Source organism: Pelodiscus sinensis, chromosome 3 (genome assembly GCF_052426305.1).
Source record: "Pelodiscus sinensis isolate ZL-2025 chromosome 3, ASM5242630v1, whole genome shotgun sequence".
NCBI lineage: Eukaryota > Metazoa > Chordata > Testudines > Trionychidae > Pelodiscus > Pelodiscus sinensis.
The window spans coordinates 188828178-188843955 of NC_143054.1; the positions used below are offsets into that span (position 1 = coordinate 188828178).

At 40.3% G+C, this 15778-nt stretch overlaps 1 protein-coding gene and 1 long non-coding RNA gene across 7 annotated transcripts in view; one reads left to right on the plus strand and one right to left on the minus strand.

The window, feature by feature from the left end:
- Window positions 1–15778, minus strand: part of MACROD2 (mono-ADP ribosylhydrolase 2) — a 1386515-nt gene that overhangs the window by 67342 nt on the left and 1303395 nt on the right. The gene's annotated exons all lie outside the window — the stretch shown is intronic.
- LOC112544377 (uncharacterized) overlaps window positions 1–15778 on the plus strand; it is a 42478-nt gene that overhangs the window by 26450 nt on the left and 250 nt on the right. The window lies entirely within an intron of this gene.

Consider the following 15778-nt stretch of genomic DNA (forward strand, 5'->3'; position numbering starts at 1 on the left):
CCTCTTGAGACAATAGTAATGCTAGGGATGATCATCATAATAGGTGATGTGTACGTATGTATCAAGAAAAGAACATACCCCAAAATTGTGCCAGTATGCTGACAGATTCCTATAAGGAAAATTAACAAGTAGGATTCTGAGGAAAGTTGTTTATATATTAGAGTTCCAGTTCCATAAATTTCCTTCTTCTAAAATAGCATAAGTGTCACCCTAAAAAACTGTTCCTTAAACCTGCCAAGAACAATCTTTGATGGATAAGGTAAAAACCTGGGTAGTTAACATTTGATCTAAATTTAATAATCTGCTGAGTAGGTGTGCACTTAAAGTGTGTGGTTTTAATTAACTACAAATAATTCCCCAAGTCAAATATTTAATTATCTGCACAGTTTCTCATTTCATTCATGAAATGACAGTAAGTGTGTAAGCAGACTGGAACATGTATAGGTTTTTCAAATTATCTCACTAGGGTAAAATCTGCCTGAATTAGTTCTTGTTGAACTGTTTTTGTTTTAGTATGCCCTTACATTGCTATACACTGATATCAGCTGGATTGCAGTTTGTGGGTTCCTTTCATATTAGGAATGCCCATTTTGCTATGATTTAAAAGGGATTATTCAGTTCAACCTGACTCCAGAGGTACAATAAATTAGAATGACATCAAATTGTATCAAAATATGAATACTTCACAACTAAGAATCTTTCCAGTAATTGGGGGGTAGCAATCCAAATCTGTATGGAAATTGTCAAAGTTTAAACCAAAGTGTAACCACACTAGGTTAAATTCTGGCCTCACTCAAGTAAAAAACAAAGATGTCTAGAGCACTAGGCTTTCACACACACCTACTGTGTGTTTTTGTTTACGATCAGGACATGTAGCATTACCCTCTAACTTGCATTATTCTTTTTGGTTGTGCTTTAATTCAGTGTTCATAAAATGTGTTGAGCTACGAGTTCTAGAGAAAGAATTCCTCTGTCTCCTTATAGAACAGAAATGGCCCAGGCACAGAAAAAATAGCAGAGCAAGCTTCCCGATTGCTATGCCAATCTTCCACACAAAACTACCTCTACCTTTTAACTTCAAGGTGCCATATCTAGGCATGAGATAATAGCCTCTTTGACCTATTCAGTCCTACTTCTGGGCTGAGAACACCAACAAGAATGCTAGTTAATGCCAGCTGTCATGATGTGCACAGCAGGTGGGAGACCACCAAGTTTGTTTCATATCGGCCTTCAAACAGTCAAAAAAGGGTAACAACTTTAAATTACTATTGATCCAGACTGGATTAGAACTAGCGACACAGGTAAAAGACAGTGTATGCCATTTGCAACCCTCTGAGCAATCCGGTCCCGTACCTAGTGCATTCTTCTTCATACTGCTACACCTGCGACTTCAATCTTGGTTTGATTGGCCCATCTTGCTCCAAGTATGAGGAATGATTCCAATTTCATGTAAAATCAATTCAAGGTATCCAAAGCAACAATTACAAGCAGTGGTCAATAACAATAAATGGAGTTTTGGAGCCAAATTCATACCTAATGTAAGTGGGTGCTGCTCTGTTGTTTTCAATAGTGCATCAAACAGTTTACATCAGGTCAATATTTGGCCAACTGTCTAGGGGTGTTCATTCTCCCACAGTCCAATGAAAATATAGCAGCAAACTAATATCACAAGACTGTCAGTCATGCTGATCTTTAGCTTAAGTACCATAGCCAGAGACCCCTCTGCTATTTGGCACAGTTTTTAGATTTTAACACCACATAATTGACTGTGCATGACTGACTGATATGAGATTGCTATTATGATATCATTTAATTTTTTTATTAAACAGTTTTTCATATCAGAGTTGTAGAAAGCAATATAATAATACAAGATTCTAAATTATTCCAGACAATCTGCAATGAGGATTTTGTATTACTTTCTTTGCAAAAAAAAAAAAAAAAGTAACATGGATAGAGTTATTGCCTAATTGTGAGAGTCAGCCGATGTTATTTCAGCAGCAGAGATCAGGTATTACATTGGTATGCAGATTTTGACTTTCAAAATCTTTAAGGTCAAGATGATATCAAAGATTTTTTCCCCTGAATGCAAATATTACATCAAATATTCAAGTTAAAGGGACCGAAGATAGGTTTACTTTTAGGATTAACATAAATAAAATACAGGAAAGAAGTAAATCCAGATTTATAAAAGAAATCCAGTTTATTGAAAAAGTCTGACAAGAGTAAAAATAGAGGATGAAAAGCACAGGGCACAAAAACCTGTTCCTAAAATTGATATGAGGACAGATTTCCAGCTCCATTTCAATGGGGCAAAGCAGCCGGAAACTGAGGAGGGAAATTTTTAGGCTGCATTCAGATACTGTAGTGACGCCACACAATTACCTCCTCACAGCTTCAGTGTAGGAGTATTCCTGGGTGAACACGGTTCTCTGGTGATCCCTGGCTGTTAAACAAAACTTTTAGGGCTGTGTGCAGCTGGGCATAAATTAGAGCAACCCTGAAGAGGCTCTAAATTATGCCAGGAACTGGGTCTACCTTGGCTAGCTCCAGTATTGTGGATCCATGAAGGTGGTACCAAGGCATTGCTGTTCCCCCAGCTACTTAGCTCCACGGAGCATATTTCACTCTCTAGTTCACGGTATCCATTTAAACTGTGGTACACTTGATTCTAATTATACATATTGGTCAGCATTTACCCACAGACACCACAGTGGTATTGAACTGAAAATACGTTGGTATTGAACTGAAAATAACTGTATCATTTTAATTGTGGGAGAGGGGACTCTAATGGTGACCAGTGTTGGGGGCATGCAAATTCGCCTGCAACTATAAGTGGACAAATGACAGGCCCAATTTTATTTACTTGAATATAAACCTTGTGGATACTGATGACATAAATGGGTTGGCAACTCCTGGTCTAACAAAGAGAGCCAAAACAGCGGCGGAAAAAATGCGAAGAGCTGCACCAGAATTGTCGAGCAATTTAAAAGGAGGCTGCCTCTTTAATATGGCCATCATGGTCGCCGTTTTTAAAACCCCACAGCTCCAACCAGGGAAGCCAGAGTCCGGGGGAGTTCCGGCAGGGAGCAGGGGCCGTTTGGGGGGCACAGGAGCGGCTTCGAGAGCCGCACTTTTGGGGGGCCGAGCTGCATGTGGCTCGTGAACTACGGATTGGTCACGGCTGACATAGACTGTGAAAATGATACCTAGATGGGATCACATTATCCCAGTTCACAGCTTCCAGAGGATTATTTTAGACAGTATATGGAGCGCTCTCTAGACCACAACTTGCTTTCTTCCCTCAGCACTCCCTTCTTGCTGATATTGTCCTCCCAACCTTACATTAAGAATTCCAGGCAAATAACTCCAAACAACTCAGTGTTACAACATTAAACACAGGAGTGATGCTACGGCACAGCGCTGAAGCAGAATGTCATGTTAAAACACCATGAACCCATGACAGACCACAGCCACCTAAACATCAGAAGAGTTGAAAATCATAAGCAAATTGAGTAATTAAAAGATTAGTTTTTATTTGTGGTTCAATTGTTGTTGTTGTTTTTAGTATTACAGAAAGCAAGAAAAGAGAGTGTCCTGCAAGCTGCACAAACTTGCCTATCCATGTTATGGTCCTTCGGCACATTTTTGTCCTGCTGTAGGAGAGTCTGAACAATCTGGCAGTGACCCAGCAATGCACTTATGCCTCTGCGTCACTATAATCACAGGAACACACACACACACACACACACGCGCGCGCGCGCACACTGAAATCTATGGGACTATTCATACTGTTAGAGTTAAGCAGGTGCTTAAGTGCTTTGCTGGATCGAAGCCAGAATGCTTAGGTCCTGGCAGGATTGGGCCTCTTGTCATCTCTCCCCTTCTTTAACTCCGAGTCCTTCTGTTTGCTCTTCCAGCTTTGCTTTGTTTTATTGCACAATCCTTTCCTTTAGATACAGAGGCCTGCAAATATATACACACCCCGTAGGAGTGCAAAGGACTCTTAACGGGGCAGCCAAGTGTCCTTTGTGCCCACTCTCGGTGAGATCCGTTTAAATTGCCAGAGAAGTGAGAAGGAACCTTACTGTAAATACAAATCAGGCCCTTAGTCTTCATTTCAAAATCAAACCGCGAGCAGAAATTTCCAATAGTGATTAACTCAGGATCTGCAACCACAACATTTAATTAAAAAAAAGCCCAGCAAGCTAAACTAGAGTCAAATATAGCTCTCCGTTATGGCTTTTTTTTTTTTTTTGGTTTGGTTGAGGGTTTTTTTTTTTTTCTTAAAGACTGAGTGGCTTTGTGGTATTTTGAACAGCAGCAATGTGATTCTCTCTCTCTGTGAATATAGCCAGTCCTCGTCTCACTTGTGCTAATGAGAATGGTTTTGATATCAATCTTGTATTACATTAGTGGCTGCACCTAATACCTGATACCTCACAACCATGAATTGCGAGGTTCAGACGTATAGTTCATGGATGTGAATAAACCGTATGTATACACTGCTTATTTGTAAGGGTGAGTCTACACTGCAGAGTTTTTCGGGAAAAATGGCTGTTTTCCTGGAAAAACAATATTTGCATCCACACTGCCATTGAGTTCTTTTGACAGAAAGTCGAAAGAACGGAGGGGTTTTTCCAATGGCAGTAAACCTCATTTTACGAGGAAGAAGATGTTTTCCGAAAAAGTTTTTCGAAAAAAGAGTGTGTGGACGCAGATGAAGGAGTTCTTTTGAAAGAAGAGGCCTCCAGGAAATAACACAGGTGCCTTGGTGGCCACTCCATCCAGACTAATCACAACTTAAATGCGAGATAGTGTCCAATAAATGTGGACGCTGTCTTTCGAAAAAGCGCATCGCTTTTTCATTGCGCTTTTGCTGCGTGGACGCTCTCTTTCAAAATAAGCTTTTCCAGAAGATCTCTTCCAGAAAAGTTTCTTCCAAAACAAGCTTGCAGTCTAGACGTAGCCTGAGATACAGCCTTGCCCTTAGGGGAGGTATGTGGATTGTGATAAACTATCTCCATTGCTATTAGAGGGGTCGTCATGTTAGTTGTATCTGTATCTCCACTCTTCTTACTTTAAATAGGCATACATTACTTTATGTAAGGCAACATTGCTCAAACATAAAATTTGCAAACATTCAGGAAGAGGGGGATTGGTAAGATCTGAATGTTAAGTGGTTTTAATGATCTTTTAAGATTAATTTCTCCAGCAATTCACTACATGGCTTATTTACTTGTCATTTCTAATGTGCAAAACATCTGGTTCTTGCATACACCCTGGATAAATCACTATGCTTCTGAAGACTAACGAGGGACAAAGCAGAGTGCTATGAATGAAAAAGGTTCACTGCATTTTATTTTTAAGTGCGACCCTGCGAAAAATGACTAGAATGTTTCTAGAGTGAAAGAAATCAAGCAGGCTTCCAAAATTACAGGTAATGGTGTGCATGGAAGTTGACGCATGATTAGGGTATTCTTGTGCCTCATAAATTGTGAAAAATGTGTTAAAATGGAATACTATAAATGGTGATTTATGGGAATTTAGGGAGATATTCTTGAGCTTTGACTTTAAAATGTTATTTTTATATCTGCCAAGATTCCATTTTAATCTATCCTTATGGAGCCTAATCATTCTCAAAGTGGAATGGAGGGAATTCTCTTCTAACAACTTAGGAAGCTTCCAAGAGGAGAGACCGTTTCCTACCCGCAACAGAATCAGAGTGCGCCGACCAAAAATCATTGATTTAGTCTGTGGTAGCAGCGAGAGGCTCCATTAGGGACCACAGTACCAATGTGCTAGATGCACACTTCTAGGCACTGTACAAAAATGTGAGATGGTTCCCTGCCCTGAAGAGTTTGCAACATTATTAAAACAAGATGCAACAAAAGAGATGAACAGATGGAATGGGAAAGGGAGGCCAATGGAATTGATATGATTACTGCTGGATGGTTTCCAGTCAGTGAATACTTAAAAAAAATTAATATATATATAAATAAATAAATTAAATTAAATAGATAAATGCTGGAAACTCCAAACACCCATGCTAGTGATTGGTACCAGGCCTAATGGGCATAGTAGCCATTAGTTCAGTAAAAGGCCCTAGTGACCATGCTAGCAATTAGCACAGAAATGGGCAACCTAGCCTAGTGAGTAGGCTGCATCAGTGGCCCTCGTTCATGTCAGTGGGCTGCAAGATTGTTGTAACCATGATGGTTTCCTGGGATAGAGTAGTTATGCTAACTACACTTGCATATCAAGAATTTGTGGGATATACTGAGGGAACGCTAGCAGCACTTGGACTGGAAGTAAAGGGAGTGCATGGCTCTTACAATCCACATTGTGTGCAAGCAGCATGCTCCTCACTTCACATGCCCTTGGTTTACATGCATGTCACTTTAGTAACACCGGTAGGAAAAAAAATATGCATAAGAAAACCAGCGGAATCTGGCAACCCTGCACAAGGGCTGTTCATTCCCTCTGGGGCTCTTGGCATCGGCCACAATTGGAAGACAGGATACTGTGCTAGATGGACATTTATTCTCACCCAGTAATAGGTAATGGAGGCTGATAACACTAGCAGGTTACATATTTGCTGTGACATAATTTGATAGAGGAGCAGAGAGCGAAGGAGGAGCTGAAATGTGAAAAGGCCATAAAAGATAAGGCCAAGAAGCCTGCACCTTTTGCAGAGAAGGGACACAGAGAGGGTGGAATGTCATGGTCAGATTGGGCAGGGAGATTATCTAGGCAGCACGTTTTACATGGAGCAAAGATTGGTACCAAGAAAGACAGATAAGATAAGGTTGAAGTAATCACAATGAATGAAGACCCAGATGAGAGTTTTAGCTATGTGGACAGAAAAGAAAAAACAAATCTTTATGGAGGATAAAGTGACAGGATCTGGAAATTGTCAGGACTTACTTTGTTGAGAAAAGGCAGATTTAAAGATAGAGTAAATACTTACATTTAAAGCTCAACTAAATTACATATGTTAATTTTAAAAATAAAATATCAATTAACCTATTTCCAGCTGTATTTTTAGAAATGATATGTGAGAGAGGCAGGCTGGTGATGGCAAGGGGTCAAAATTGGTGTGCAATAGCCAATCTGGATTCCTAAACATCTTTAGACATATCAAAGAAAAAATAAGATCATTGCAGCTGGATCACATGGTTACAGGTGTAATTGAGGCTGCTGAAGTTTTTCCATCTAAAACGATTTTTTTCCTCTCATACACCTGAGAACATTCCAGGCCTGGTCATAGCCCAGGGGTAAAATTGAGAGAGAGAAAACAATAGTAGCTACTGGGTTCTCTGCCCTTTTGAAAATCAGGTCACACATTTAGATACCCAAATATGGATTTAGGACCCTAATATTAGGCACTTCATTTTTTAAAACCTTGGCTTTTGATTCAGGGGATTTTCATCCACTTATTGACACGCAATTTATACCAGCTTACACAATGGCCCCTGAATTCAACCATTATATTTTTAGAGGCTTGTGTATCCTGGATTTATTCTTGACTCTTGAGGACATCAGGAACCTTCTCACGGGGAAAACTACAATTGGCCAAACAAGACTTTTAAGACCTATGAGCATTTTCATAGCCCTTGGCTGCTTACAGTTTTCCTTATTATACAAATTGAATTTGTTAGAATCACAAAGCTGGAAAGGCCTTGTAAAGTCGAGTCCCGACATCTTCCTGCAGCAGGACTAAATGAACCTAGACAATCTCTGACAGGTGTTTGTCCAACCTGTTTTTAAAAACCCCAATAATGAGGTTCCACAATTTTCTTTGAATACTCATTCCAGAGCTTAAATACCTTTAGAATTAGAACAGATCTAACCTACAGCTCCCTTGTTGCAGGTTAAGCCCATTAATCCTTGTCCTACCTTGAGTGAACACAGAAAACAATGACTCGAAGTCCTCTTTATAACAGCCGTGAAGATATTTGAAGACAATTATCAGGTTTCCTTTCAGACTTCTTTTCTGAAGACTACACACTCCCAGTTTTTCTAACTTTTCCTCACAAGTCATGCCTTTCAGTTCTTAAATCTTTTTTGTTGCTCTTCTCTGGATTCTCTCCATTTTTGCCACATTTTTCCAGAAATATGGCACCCAGAATGGGACGCTGTTCTCTGACTGAGACCTCACTTGTGCTGATTACAGCAGTACAGTTACCCCCAGTGTGTAATACAGGATATTTCTGTTAATGCACCCCAAACCATATCCCTAATTCCTATATTACAGAGAAAAAACATCCTCTGGCTAGCTGACATTTTAACTGAAATTCAATGAATGCAGAAAAATAGCAACATTCTTTTGTGAGGTTTATGGTTCCCAAAGGATCACAGACTTCAATGAACACCTGGAAGTATGGTAACTGATATTTTATTTTTAAAATTAATTAACATAGGATTTAATTTAGTTGACCTTCAAATATAAATTAAATTTGTATTTACATGCTAATTAATTAATATTGGCACAGTATGTACAGACACTCTGATAGGGTTACATAATGCAAAGGCGACAAGGAGTCCTGTAGCACCTTATAGACTAACAGATGCATTGGAGCATAAGCTTTTGAGGCCTAAGGCATCATTTTCATTTTTGATGCAACACCAAATCACTGTTAAATCAGGGCACAGAGGACTCGATGGGGCAGGTGATTGGTAATGGGATGAAGAACCTCTCCCCTCAAAGTTAGAGATTAAAAACTAGCATAAGTCAAATAGTGGAGGAAAATCTTTATTACATGATGGCTGTTTAATGATCTATTTATAATGAGTTGATAGTTCTGAATGGGCAGGCATAACAGAACCATATGTTGCCTGTCTTATATGTATTTTACCGCAGTATAAATACTAATCATTCAAATCACAGTGTTTTGTGTTTATAAATAAGCGTTTCTAAATTGAGACTTACTAAAAGAACCTACTGCAATGTGCATGTCAGTAATGAAGCGCTGCCAAAGGTTTTGCGTAGAGCTGCCACCCCACAAAGAACGAACTAATAGCTATGCATACAAAACTTCAAAGGCAAAACACTAACATTTCTTGCGGGAGGGAGGGCGTCATCTCTATTGGAAAGTGCTATTCAGTGAGAAAAGGCAATGTTCCTGACATCAGGATGATGTAAGTGGAGAGCTGGCACAGACTGCAGTAAGAGATACTTGCAGAGAACAATACCTAACATCCCTGTATCCTTGTGATAGGAAGAAATGCTGTTTAGCGCAACTAGATATCTAAAATTGAATATGTTTTGTCTTACTGCTGAGAAGAGGTGGGATACCAAGATGTATTTGTTTAAAGACAATAGGAAGAGTCTACATGGGGACCTTCCTGTCTGGAGAATGTTTCTCTTCCACCACATCTTCACTACCTGCGCTAGAGATCAAGCTTTTGGCATTCAATTTAGCAGATCTAGTTAAGACCCACTCAACTGAATGTGGCATTTGCTCCTATTGGCCTCCCTCTGTGAAGACAATGCCAAGCACAGGTTAAGGTTAGCCGACTCCAGCTACGTGTTTTACATAGGGTAAGTAATTCCAGCTAACCCGAACTTCCAGGTCTAGTGTAGACCTGGCTTGAGTAACTGCTTTTCATCTGTATCTCTCTCAGGTGGGGAATGGAAGAGATTTTCTTTCAAAAAGACAAGGTAGTCTTACAGTAATCTATAACATTAAGAGCCTTCCAAAATATGCCTACTGAACTGTTCAGACACGCGAGCCCTATCTAAAAAATTGTAATTTCTGTTTCTCTCTTTTCTGTAAAATCACTAATAAAAATTGACAGAGAGGGCCCAAGTAAGAGGCTTTATTTATAACGTCTCAAAAACTGCCGCTGCTTTTGGGGACTAATTGGCATTGGCATCCATCCCAATTCAGGACAGAACACAAGGATGTGTTTCAAACCATGGAAGTCAGTGGACATAGCCTGTGCTCAAGTTAAGCAGCTGCTCAATTGCTGTCATGAATAAAGGTTGTGTTCTTAAAGTGAGGCGTGAATTGGCAGGGGAATTGAACAACTCCTTTTGCTTCTAGTGATGAGCCCTATAGAAAAGATTGCATTCATACTGGTACGGTAGTTAAGAAAACCTAGAGCATAGATTGCAACAAAGTTGACAGTCATTATCTGTCCAGGGCTACCAATATGGCACATTTCACAAGCATTAAGATTCATGTAACAATATATATTTACATATATTATTATTTCTCATTTTTCTGATTCCCATAGTGTGCTAATACTTTAGTAGAGAAAAGAGTATTGTTGTTCTATTATGGACTTGCTATCAACAAATCTAACATACTGAAAGATGCTTTTATATTTTCATAGAATGGGGACAGTAGACCTGCTAATCTCAGTAGTTTGTCAGTGGTCAAACTGTGCACATCTATTTCTTTGAAGCTGCATGGCTTGGAGCTTATTTGCCACATGCCTTCCTTCATTTTAATAAGGTGAAAAAACTGGAAAAATGCAATGTCTTAAAACAATTTACATTCATTGCAGTTAGCTGAAGATAAATTATAAAGTTTATTAAGTCCAGGATGTGGCTTTTTTTGGCTGTTGTTAGCTCAGTGGGCAAATCATGTGAAGGCTGTTTTTAGAAATGCTAGGATTTCATAGAGGTGCCATTTCCCCATCTGCTTATAAGTTTTCTGAAAGTTACTGTATTATTTTTAAATGGATTAAAATCAGTAAATATAGGATAATAGCTTGGGAGCTGGCAGAGTGGGTGTGTGTGTGCGTGCAGGAGTGAGGGCAGGGCATTGGGGATGTGGGTGCCAGTGCAGTGCAGGAGTCTGAGGTGTGTGTGAGAGTTGGTGGGTGAAAAGGGGCTCAGGATGGGAAGTCCCGTCTGGCATAGGTCTTTTCTCTTCCTCCAGCTCCCCCCCGCAAGCTGCCAGGGGCCTTTCTTTTCCCTCAAGCCCCCCACACCCGCTACCTCCAGGAGCCTTTTCTCTCTCTCAAGGTCCTCCTGCCTCCAGGGGCCCTTTTTCTCCCCCCTCCTCCGGAACTGTGGCCATGAGCCGGGAGTGAGGGGAAAGAGTTTGGGGCCAGGAGGGTTACTGACCCAGTGTGCTGGCAGGCAAGATGGCAGAGCCTCAGCTCAGCTGGCCACTCCCTTGGTGGTACAGCTGTTCTCATGCAGTGGACATGCTGCAGGATAACTCTCCAGACTGTGGCCTCACTGCCCCCAGTGGCCATTCTCAGTATTGTATCTCTCTGAACAACTGCCTCTCTCTTTGCACGTTACGGAAAACCAAACCCTTTCCTGAGGCTTCTAGTTGTCCTGACACAACCAAACCCTGCCCTTGCATTAAGTTAGGAGAAGAGGAAGCTGCCTGCCAAATTGTGTGGTCCTCGCTCTTACCATTTAGACAGAGTTCTTGAACAAACAGACTTGCGGACAGACACACAGACAAACACAAACCTCTCAAATATAGATAGATAGATAGATGAATCCAGGGTGAAAGTAAGTACCAGGACTTACCAATATTCAGCCTGGGCTGGCTGGGGTCATAGGCAAGGTGGGAGGATGCTCCAGGCCCCCATAAGGAGTAGGGCTTCAGGCAGAAGGGGGAGGGGCTCTAGGGAGCCCTTCAGAGCTTTGCAGCTGCAACGGGGGCAGCTGGGAGCTCCGGGGCTCTGGCTGCCACTGCTGCAGTAGTGACTGCCGGGAGCACTAGACCCTTTTAAATTGCTAGGCCCCAAAGCAGCTGCTCCTTTAGTCCCCCCCCCCCCCCCCCATTGGTGGCCTTGCAGATATGGTCTGGTAGTGCTGTTAGACCTAACCAGCAGGACTGCCAATGGAGGGGGAGCAAAAGGGGCAGAGAATTTTAATGTCTCTGTGTACAGCCTCTTCTTCGCAGTACACCATACCAGCCTACTTTCACCTCTATATGAATCTGAAATGTGGAGTGTAAGAGCAAAATTAAAAGGCTTTGATTCTCGAAAGAGTTCAGGGATTGCGAGGGGGCAGAGATCTACTCGTTCCAAGCTAAGTTACAGGATTTTGATTCTATTAAGAAATATGTGAACAGCAGCTCATCCTTCATTCTGTGTTTCTCCTGCAACTGCTGTTATCTCACAAATATCTCAAATGGCACAGAGCGCATCACTTCTTTTCCCCTAAGAGATGTCTGTGATATCTGTTGTAAGTGAAATGCAACCTACCCTGTGAGCACTGGTGTTCTCAGATAAGGGTAGAAGAACTGATTTGAATTTATTTCATTTTAGAATGCATTTATCTGCCAGTTCTAACTTTTACATATAGCTAGGACTGGCAGAAAGCAATTTTTACTTTTCCATAATTTGGACAGATAATCTTGATGTTCACTTAAAAAAACCCCCCAATAAGGAGTCCTGTTGCACCTGTAAGACTAACCCCTGGTCTACACTAGGCGATCTGTTTGAATTAAGATATGCAACTACAGCTACATTAATTGCGTAACTTAAGTCAAAGTATCTTAATTCGAATTTTGATGCCATCCACATTGCAGGAGGTCGACGGGAACGCACTCTTCCTTTGACTTCCCTTAATCCTCATAGGAGCAGGACTTCCAGCATCGACGGGAACACCCTCTCAGTTCGAATTAGACCCACTAATTTGAACCCTGGAAGATCAACTGTGGCTGCTTTGATTTTATCTGTAGTGTAGACATGGCCTAACAGATTTATTTGGGCATAAGCTTTCATGGGTAAAAACCCACTTTAGCGGATCTGTTAATCTTTAAGGTGAAATAGGATTCCTCATTGTTTTTGCACATACAGACTAACATGCCTACCCCTCTAAGACTTCAATTTTAGCCTCCCCGCCCTTTTATACAATAGAAAAATCATATCTATTTACGGTTTCACATTTGTGGGAAATTATGTGCGGATGTCAGATAATTATTTAACAGTAGACACTGAGATTCAAAAAGTTAAAGTTTTATCTTTAAAGTTAATACACAACATCATGCGTCAAAATACACAAAGTATACACCCTTAAATCAAAATGTAATACGTTTTCAAGCAGCATTTTTCTTATTTTGGCTTTCTGTACATTTTTATCATCACCAATGAATGGAATCTTTCATTGCTTTGTGTACATATTGTGAAATACAGATTTACTGACATGGGCCAATAAAAATCAGTTCCTTCCAAGCCTACCTATATTGTATGATTAATGGTTTGGAACCTTAATTATATTTTTAAATTCAATATATATATTTTTTAATTTGTGGCCATTTATTTTAGATCTTCCAAAGTTTTGACCCAATGCTCTCTCTGGTCAGGCATTCTCTTAGGAGTTTCCTTCTACTTCTTCTATCAGGGATGAACTTTGCCTCCCCTCCTTCTCCAGTGAAACTGGTACTGTGGTTGGCCACCAAAGAACAGGGGAGATCCAAACATGAATCATCAAGGTGATCCCCAGGCACCACTGGAGCATGGTTTCTCTATGAACTCTCTTTACAAACTCCCCATAGTAGTTCTCCTGATAGAAGAGGAAGGCATGTGCTTTATCAGCACTAACTGAATCAGGCTGGGACTGGTGAAGAACAATCTACAGAGAGAGTGAGAGGAATTTGCATTCCCCTTTGGTAGGAGGGACCATCTGAGCCCTAATATTTTTGGAATAATAGTCTTTAAAAACGTATGTGCTGTTCCTTCTCAGGTTGTACCAACGCTAAATTTCAGACGATAACTTACATACCTCTGTCACATATTTGAATCTTCCTGAAACAGTGTAATAGAAAATCCTACAATCCAAGAATAATCCCAATGTACATATTGGTGCTGTATGAGATTTTTAAAGGCACATGTCCCCCCAAAATATACTATGGCCTTCACTTGCTTTGCTGGAGATCGATTTTCTGGTGTTCATTTTAGTGGGTCTAGTTAAAACCCTCTAAATTGAATGCTGAAGGTAGCTCTGATCAGCACCCATACTCCTCGCAGTCATGAGGAGCAAGGGAAGCTGGTGGTAGCATTTGCTCCTAGTGGCCTCCCTCCGTGCAGATGAAGCCAAGCTCTGCTTAAGGAATTTTATGTGGCTGTTATTACAGACCTTAACCAGACCTTCCAGGTCTAGTGTAGACCAGACCTATATTATAATACAATAACAAATGCCCCCGCTCCCTTTTAAAAAAAATACACATGGGGCTTGATTTCCAGTGACTGTAATGACCCTTTAGACTATTCTGGCAGTCTCAGAGAGAGGGAAACTGGTTCCCTTAGAATACAGTCTGCACAAAGGGCTTCTGAGGTTGGTGTAGTGTTGGCATTAAGAATTCTACACAGGCAGCAGGGGTAGGGAGACAGTAGGGGTGTGACCAGTCTGCACAGCAATGTAACTGTGCTTCCCAAAGGCCATGGAACCAGAGCACGGGAGCCTTTTAACTTACATCATGAACCAGGCAGGCTCTGCATTACCCCACAAAATGAAGAATGAAAAGGTGGCTTTAAGATATCTTTGCTCCACTCTGTCCAACCCATGGATGGAGTAACTAGGACTCTGGACCTTGGAATCTTGTGTGTGTAATGCCACAGTCTTGTAATACATTCTTTGCATGATTTTAAGCACAATTTCTTAACTTTAATTACCCTATCAGCATGAAGCAGATAAACTAATTTTTCTGTTCATATTGTCCTTAGTAAGAAAATCTGTTCCCTATTCCCAGACAAGAGTATATTAACCCTATGGATAAAGTTAGAAGAATGGTTACACACAAAGATGATGGGTACTTCGAAGGTTAATCAATCACCAACCATGCTTAGAATGAACTCTAACTATTTCTGACTGCTGTTAGCCTTTCTGTGACCTTAATCAATAAGGATTTCAGTGACAAATACAGTATTCTGGCCAGTTTTTTTTTTAAACTAAACAGTTTTTCTATCAGCCACTTGAAAGAACGAGTTAAATCAACCTAAACTGAGCTTTGAACCCATAATTGGGAAAAGACAGTGGACTCCTTAATATGCTATTTTGCAACAACAAAGTGAGATTTCACACCCACTTCCTCACACCTTCCTAAAAAAAGAAAGGGTAAAACGGTAGCATTGAATTAAACATTAACTCTTAAAATAAATAAGTTAATGGATGTTAATAATTATGTTATCTCAGCAAAATGCATTAACATTTTTCTGTTAGTCTTACTTGAAGGCTGTATTGATGGACTATATTATAGATAAGATAACTCCTGTTTTGAATTTCTAGCAGCAAAGATTTTATAAATCATCATGGGGTTTTTTTTGTTTGTTTGTTTGTTTTTTTACACACATACCAAAAAGAATTCTAAGACAATGGAGACTAGATGGTGTGATGCCTTAAAAAGGATCAAGAACAGTATGTTTCTGTATTGGTTTGCTATCTGTAAACCGAACAACAAAACAGGAGAACCCCCGCTTGAAGCATTAAATAACCGCCCTGTCTTGTTTCCTAAACTCTTTGTCATTTGGCCCCAGTGACACTTCTAACTATTTATCACACTCAAAATGATTTGAGTGTCCAGCATAATCTGCACAAGATAAACATTATTCCCTCTCTCCTTTATGACTTCATCTCCTATGGCCTCCCCATGACGTGTTTATAAATTACTGTTTTTTATCTTTTTTCCATCAGGACAGAGCTAATTAAGGCCTTGCTACTTCAAAGATTTATTCATTCACTTAGCTTTACACACAAGCCATCCTACTGAGATCAGATTTGGGGCCTATATCTGGTATTTCAAGCATGGTACACCTTTGTATTAACTCCATAATGCTGAAACCTAAGATTTCGTGGCGCCTC